This window comes from Balaenoptera musculus, chromosome 1, assembly GCF_009873245.2.
Source record: "Balaenoptera musculus isolate JJ_BM4_2016_0621 chromosome 1, mBalMus1.pri.v3, whole genome shotgun sequence".
Taxonomy (NCBI): domain Eukaryota; kingdom Metazoa; phylum Chordata; class Mammalia; order Artiodactyla; family Balaenopteridae; genus Balaenoptera; species Balaenoptera musculus.
In genome coordinates, this window is record NC_045785.1 from 99,354,466 (window position 1) to 99,362,515 (window position 8,050).

The 8,050-nt window shown below is 47.6% G+C and overlaps 1 long non-coding RNA gene across 1 annotated transcript; it reads left to right on the forward strand.

Annotated features, from left to right (window-relative positions):
- The first annotated feature begins 3,532 nt into the window (after positions 1-3,532).
- LOC118893128 lies at positions 3,533-6,035 on the forward strand. Its single transcript, XR_005019420.1, has 3 exons — positions 3,533-3,584; positions 5,678-5,741; positions 5,963-6,035. It is a non-coding gene; the product is annotated as an uncharacterized LOC118893128 (long non-coding RNA).
- The last annotated feature ends 2,015 nt before the right edge of the window (positions 6,036-8,050 follow it).

Sequence of the window (8,050 nt, forward strand, 5' to 3'; positions counted from 1 at the left end):
ACCCCTTCTTCTCTGCCCTCCTCTGAGAGGCCTGTAGAAGGGGTGAGTAAGGGAGGGGAATCCTGAGTCAGATACTCTATCTTCTATTATCATCCAAAAGTTCCAAGAGAAACCAGCTCATTCGAATTCTCACCATGCAGAGGCCTTAAGTAAAACTTAAAATCCTATTTCCTTTTTTTTGTGGGTGAGCAATTAGTGAATGGTCTGTTAATAATGATGGAGATCAGAATTGTGATTTGTTTGGGAGTTTGTTTTTTTAATTTTCTTCCACTTTCTCTGAGAAGTGGCTTCAGTGCAGGAGAGGAACAAGAAAAAAGGAAACTAATGTTTAGTGAGTATCTGTTAAATGCAGCAGGATTCCTTGTCAAGGGCTCTCATGAAATTGTTACCAATTGAACAGTGCCTGTTGCCCCATCTTACATATAGGGAGAACGTATGATTTGCTTTTGACCAACACAAGACCTCAGTGCAAAGGTAGCTATCTCCATTCAGAGCACCAGTGAGCCTTCCTCAGGTGAGGCTGGCCTCATGCTTCCCCAGGGACACAAAAATTTATCTGGCTGGGCTGGGATCCATGGACATGTGGGTTTTCCCTTTGCCTATCTCTGTGCCCTAAGCCTCTTTCACCTCCCAGGCCCTGGGCCCCTCCACACACATGCCTCAGGGAGGCATATGTGGAATTCGGAGATGTGAATAAACAGGATATTGTATACAATGCAGGTGAGAATATAAACTGTAAACAATTTGACAGTCTCTTGTTAAATGGAACATTTGTGTACCCTAATACCTAGTATCTTACTTCTTACACATACATAGAGAAATTTTAGAACAGTGTACCAGGACACGTGTACAAAACGTATTCAATGCTTGGTATCATTGTTCAAATGGCAAAGGAGTAGAAACGGTCTCAGCGTCTATCAAAAGGAGAATGGGTAAATAAATTATGGCTTATTCACACTGTATCCGTTGAGATCCAGTCTGGAAAGCAGAAGCCACACTTTCTCTCTTTTTTTTTTTTCATTTTTATTTATTTTATTTATTTATTTTTGGCTGCGTTGTGTCCTCGTTGCTGCGCATGGCATTTCTCTAGTTGTGGCGAGCGGGGGCTACTCTTCATTGTGGTGTGCGGGCTTCTCTTGTTGTGGAGCACGGGCTCTAGGCGTGCTGGCTTCAGTAGTTGTGACATGCGGGCTTAGTAGTTGTGGCTCGCGGGCTCTAGAGCGCAGGCTCAGTAGTTGTGGCGCGTGGGCTTAGTTGCTCCGTGGCATGTGGGATCTTCCTGGACCAGGGCTGAAACCTGTGTTCCCTGCACTGGCAGGCGGATTCTTAACCACTGTACCACCAGGGAAGCCCAGAAGCCATACTTTCAATCAGAAAGGATTTAATACAGGATGTTGTTAGCAGAGGCACTGGAGGGCTGAAAGAGGACAGAGGGAGTGCTGAGCTAATCCCTGAATAAAAAGTCAGGAAGCAGCTACCCACTCCAGGGTGGAGAAACAAAAAGGAAGGGAGGGTTTCACAGACCTCCCAGAAGCTTGGAGGAGGGGCTTTAAGGAATCTGGGCTCTGACCTCTGAGGACGGGACACAAACCACCACTGCCTCTGAGAGGAAGCAAGAGGTTTTTGGAGAGTGAAGAAAGAGCTGGAGCCTGGGGCTAAGTGCCACCACTAGAGAATCACTGGAAGGAACCAGGGATATACAGAGATAAAAAGCAGGTAGTCCCTTCCCTCCTCCACCCTCCAATTTTTCTTCAGCGCCCCCTATTAGCAGAACCTAACAGGATGCCAGCTGAAAATGGATCAAGGACCTAAATGCAAGAACTAAAACAATGAAACACTTCGAAGAAGACATAGGACAAAATCTTCACAATGTTGGATTTGGCAATAATTTCTTGCATATGACACCAAAGGCACAGGTAACAAAAGAAAAAATAGACAAACTGGACTTCAAGAAAATTTTAAAATTTTGTGCACCAAAAGACACTATCAATAGAGAAAAAGGCAACCCACAGAATGGGAGAAAATACTTGCAAATCATATTTGCAAAGGGATTACTATCCAGAATATATAGAAAACTAAAACTCAACAACAACAACAAAAAAACAACCTGAATAAAAAGTGGGCAAAGGACTTGAATAGACATTTTTCTAAAGAAGATACACAAATATTCAATAAGCACATGAAAAGATGCTCAATATCACTAATCACTGGGGAAATGTAAATCAAAACTACAATGAAATACCACCTCACATCAATTAGGATGGCTATTATCAAAAAAAAAAAACAAGTGTTGGCGAGGATGTAGAAAAATTGGAATCTTTGTGCACTATTGGTAGGATTGTAAAATGGTACAGCCACTGTGGAAAACAGTACAGCGGTGCTTCAAAAAATTAAAAATAGAATTATCATATGATCCAGCAATTCCACTTCTTGGTACATACCCAAAAGAATTGGTAACAGGGTCTCAAAGAGATATTTGTATACCCATGTTGATAGCAGCATTATTCACAGTAGCTAAAAACGCTGAAGCAACCCAAGGGTCCATTGATGGATGAATGGCTAAGCAAATGTAGTGTATACACACAATGGAATGTTATTCAATCTTAAAAAGGAAGAAAATCCTGACACATGCTACAACATGGATGAACCTCGTGGGCATTACGCTAAGTGAAATAAGCCAGTCCCAAAAGGATAAAAACTGCATGATTCTGCTTATGTAAGATACTTAAGAGTAGTCAAATTCATAGACAAAAAGTAGAATGGCAGTTACCTGGGGCTAGGGGAAGTGGGGAATGGAGAGTTATTGTTAATGTGTACAGAGTTTTAGTTTTACAAGATGAAAAGAGTTGTGGAGATGGATGGTGGTGATGGTTGTACAACACTATGAATGTATTTAATACCACCGAACTGTACACTTTAAAATGGCTAACCTGGTAACTTTTATGTGTATTTTACCACAATAAGAAAAATTGGGGGAAAAAAAGACGGGAAAACATGAAATTTAGGACAGTGTTTACTTCTTGTTGGGGGAGACAGGAGGGAGTGGGGTGAAGAGCAACACAAAGGAAGATGCAAGTTATTACTGATGTTTCAGCTGTCTTGGGTGGCAGGCTCATGGGTGTTAACCATATTATGTTTTACAGATAATATTTTGTTAAATATGCCTTTTAAAATGCATAGAACATTGAATTTTAAATTATAAGTGAGAAAACATTCAGAGGTAAAAGAAGGAGGGAATGTAGCTTGGAGGCAGGCCAGTTGGAGTAGGGGGCGTGGGCGGTGGCACAGCCATGACGTCCGTGGGACAGCGGGGCCCGGGGCTCCGGCAGGAGGGCAGCGCGGGTGCAAGAGGAGAAGGAGGGCAGCCTGGGATCCTGGCGGCGGGGCTGCAGGGCCGCTCTCGACCACACGAGGGCGCCCCCACACCGCCACATCCAGGCGGCGGCGGGGGAACGTGGGGGTGGCAGGAAAGGAGGGAAGCCGGGGAGAGGCCTTCTGGGGAGGGTGGGGTGGAGGGAGAGCCTCCTGTCCGCCCAGACTGGCCCCTCTGTTCAGGTTTACTGTGTGGTCAAGCCTTGAAGAAGGTCAGTGTGAGGTTCAACTGGAAACAGAGCCGGCTTTCAGGCCCTGAGGAATCCACGTGAGGGTCCATCAGGGCTGCCTGCGGGGGTGGGTGGGTATTTGTTATTTATTGAGGCGTGGGTGGTGTGCCTGTGCTGTGTCGGGAGTGACTCTGTAGGTTAGCGGGTGTGGGTGTGTGTGTGTCTCCAGGAATATAGTGGAGAGTGGGAGCAGGGCGAGGAGAGGGGCGGTTGCGGCTTCCCCCGGCCTGGGGCTGGTACTAACAAGGAGAACCTGCAGCAAGATCCAGCCCGTGAGGGCTCAGAACTTTTTCCCCCTCAGAGGAGCCCCAGGTCTGAAAGAGGAGGGATGAGCCTGGCTGCCAGCCGTGGAGGGCACCTCCCTCAGTCTGGCCCAGCAGGACTGTATACTGGGGGCTTCCTCTGGGGCCTGCAGACAACGCGCCCCCCGCCCCAAGCCTTCTAGTGGTGGTTCAGCACCCAGCAAAGTCTAGGATGCCACAGCGGCTGCCAGGCCCTGGATCCTGCCTAGGCCTGCTGCTCGGGGACCTGGTGTCGCTAACTGGTGCCCAAGGGCATAGCCCAGCAGAGGTCTGTGACCTGAAAAACACCGCTGATCTCACGTTAGACCAGAACATTTTTTTTTTCTCCCAAAAGCAGTGGCAGGGAGCCCAGGTTTGAGGAGGGTATGAAGGGTGGGAGAATGTGCCACCTCAAAATACGCCTCTAGAGCACAAGGATTATTCTGAGCTGATTATTTTGAGAAACTACAAACAAAGGAGAAGTTCTGAAAAACAGTAGAAACTACTTTTTTGAAAGACAAATTTACATTTATAAAGAAAATCTCCATTTGTAAGGGTATTTCCCTCACTGCGTGGAGAGGTTGACTTTGAATCACAGAGAATCTTAAAAATCCCCGAAGAAGGCAGTGACTTAAATCTGCATAACAAACCCTACCCTTGTTTACTCTGCTTTTCCTGGTAACCCTTCAGAACTGGCTTCCTCCCCACACTCACCTTTGTTTCTTCTGTTTTTGGCTTTAGGTGGTATTTAAACCGCTGGTTTAGGCCACCTGGGAGAGTTAACTCCTTTTCCCTAGGTGTGTCCCTGGTGTATAAGTATATGTGAATAAACTTCTGTTTTCTTCTTGTTAGTCGGTCTTTTGTTTACAGAGGTCTCAGTCGAGACTCAGAAGGGTAGGGGAAAGTTATTTTTCCTCTCCTACAGCGGGGGCAGCTTCGCGGACCTAGAGGCTTCTCCCCCTCCCACCAGTCACTGGTCGGCTATTGCACGTGAATGCGCTTTGCGGGCTATATCCTGGTCTGGCGTCTCAGCCCAGAATTTGAGAGCATTAGGGTTGGTAGAAATTAAACCCAGGGTGGGAGCCTCTGGCCAGTAGGCTGAGGCCCTGTACAGTGTCCCAGAGCAGGGGGAAGAGAAAGTCCTGCAGCTTCTCAGGGGAAGAGGAGGAATAGCAAGCCACAGGCGTCCTGGGGATGAGAGCAGGACACTGCAGTGCCCAGGAGATGCCCTGCGGGGGAGGGAGAACCAGAGCAAGCCTCAGAGGGCTCTGGGTGATCACTCTGTCCTTGTCCAGACTTCTCCCCAGTGGCCTGGCCTTGGCTCTGTACACCCCATCTTTCCAGGAGCTTCATTCCTAGGTCTAGCCAAACAACCACGAGGAAGATGTGAGAGGACAACATCCTTCTGGGATGGGACCACTCTGGGGAGTAGCAGGGCCTGGTGGGGAGCGGGGGTCCAGGGAGCAAGGCTTAATGACCATGTAGTCGTTAAGAAGAAGGCATCAGCATCAGTCCTGGGTTGGTTAAATTTCCAGTTCAGCCACCTAGTAGCCATGTGAACTTAAATGAGCAAATTACTTAACTGAACTTCAGTTTCATCATCTGCAAAATATGGGAACAATAATTACCTTGCAAAATTATGAAGATTTAGAAATTAGGAATGTAGAATGCTCAGTCAATAGTAAATGCTGTTACTATTGAAACCGAGTTCACCTAAAACCTCTGCTGAGTTTATGATTAACCTCTCTATGCAAAATTTTATTCCCTTTCTTGTTGCATATCTGTTCCCCACAGGATTGAGGATTATCAAAGAAAAAGGGGGATTGAAACCTAGCAGGACCCTGCAGAGATCTCCCAGGTACAAAAAACCTTTCCATTTCCCCGTTTTTTCGTTTGTAGGAAAAGGCTTTAGTCTCCTAGGCCTGAGTTCCAAAGAGCAGATTCAAGCAGTTACTAATTAGGGAAGTGAGGAAATGCAGAAATAAAGGAAAAGCAGCCAAGAAACAATAGTTCAGTGATAAAACAGAGTCCTAAGGATATGTATAACAATCTGACAGGTATCTTTGAATTGTTCTGCAGGAAGTAAGACCCTTATCCAGGTGGAGGTCAAGCTGAGCACAAGCAGGTACATCCCAGACTGGTTGGAACCAGAAGGTTGGTGATTAAGATTCCTGAAATATCACCCTGTTACCTCACCACCAACCAATCAGAAGAAAGTCATGCCCCCTGCAGCCCTCACCCCAAATGTTGCCTTTAAAAACCCTTCCCTGGGGACTTCCCTTGTGGCATAGTGGTTAAGAATCCACGTGCCAAAGCAGGGGACACGGGTTCGGGCCCTGGTCTGGGAAGATCCCACATGCCATAGAGCAACTAAGGCTGTGCGCCGCAACTACTGAGCCTGCGCTCTGCGTTTGACCCAACGCAGCCAAAAATAAATAAATCAATAAATTTATTTAAAAAAACCAAAAACCCTTCCCTGAAAGCCATCTGGGAGTTTGGGTCCTTTGAGCACAAGCCACCTGTACTCCTTTCTGGGCCCTGCAGTAGACGCTGTACATGCCTTCACCACAACCTGGTGTCAGTAAGTTGGCTTTGCTGTGCCATGAGCAAGCCAACCCAAGTTCGGTTTGGTAACGCTATCATTATTTTCCAATGCCCAGACCCAGGTAGCATGGCTCCAGGCCTCTCTTCCAGGCTCGGACAAAAGCAATCCTATAATTTGCCTGTACTACTGTACTGTGATAGTGAATCACTAAGAAGTTATTATGTTACCCAGACAGGAATGGGTTAGTGTCTCTCTGTTGACGGGAGCCTCTGGGAAAATGCCTTGATTCCAAAGACTTAGTCTGTTGGTTGGTCGCCTCTCCTTTCATCAGGGATCTCACAGCAGAAGTCACACAGAGCTTTCAGAGCAGAAAGAGACAAGGGGTGGTGCCTGTCTCTATTGCCTGCCCCAATAGAAGCTGGGGCCCAGGAGCTCAGTGTAAGGCTGTGCTGATGTCCCTTGAAACTTTCGTATCATGGGGGTGAGAGCTCAGGGGTCAAGTTCCTTCAGCACTGGGGGAAGAGAAAGGGCCTGAACTTAAACTATGTGTGTACAGCTTTTCCCTTCTCCCTGCTCTGGGGCCTTTCAGGCATCCAGTTAAAACTCCCTTAGGTGAGGCAGGGAGAAGCCTCCCTGGTTCATGGCACATAATAGCTGCCTAATAAATGTTGCTGGAATTGAATTGCATGCAGACAATAAGGTTGTTGGGAGCGAAGGGACTTTATGTGAATTCAGTCCAGAGGCAGGAGCCTGTAGGTGGGCACCACCCAGGATCAAGTGCCAGGAGTTGATAGGGGCCGCACCCTTCTGGGTGTGCCTGATGTTGAAACCTGGCAGCCACCCTAGGTTTCTCCCTGCTCCCACTCCCACCCTGCTCAGTTCACTCTGCCTCTTCCTAAACTCGCTTGAATCTGCTCTGCCTTTTCCCTTGTCCTCCTCTCTCGGCAACCATATTTCCAGCCCAGACCACTGCCGTTATCATACCTGAAATCCTCACTTCCAACCTATTGCACAAACCGCATCAAAGTGATATTACTGAGACCAGAATGGTGATGATCCCTCTCCCTGCTTAAACACTGCTCTGCGTCCCCACTGCCTACAGGATAAAGCTCAAATTCTTCAAAACATGACATGTAAAGCCCCATGCGCCTGCTCTCCTCTCCAGTTTCCCTTCTTACCCACTACCCCCACTGCCACTCTGGGCGCGGGTAACACTGAACTGTCCACTCGTGGAGAATGCCAAGCACCCTTTATCTTCCAGGGTTTTTTGTATGTATATGCTTCCTCGAGTGGAAATTAGCATTATCTCCACACACACACACACACACCCCTTGTTTCCTCCTGCTTAGTTTGATTAATTTCTAGTTCTCCTTCAAGCCTCATATTAGACTCCGCTACTACTGGGAAACTGTCACTTACCTCCTTCCCTCCCCGCCCCGTCGATGCTGGCCTGGGTGCCCCCTCTCTGCTCTCCCAGCTCCCAGTGCTCCCCAGGCCTGTACTTTCGCATTGACCTCTGTGATCCCAGCTTTTGCTCCCCTGAGGAGGAGTGAGTCTCCTCACTTCTTCAGGGTGTGGCCCTGCCTGGCCCACTGCTTTATCTCCAGGGCCTGGCCCAGGGC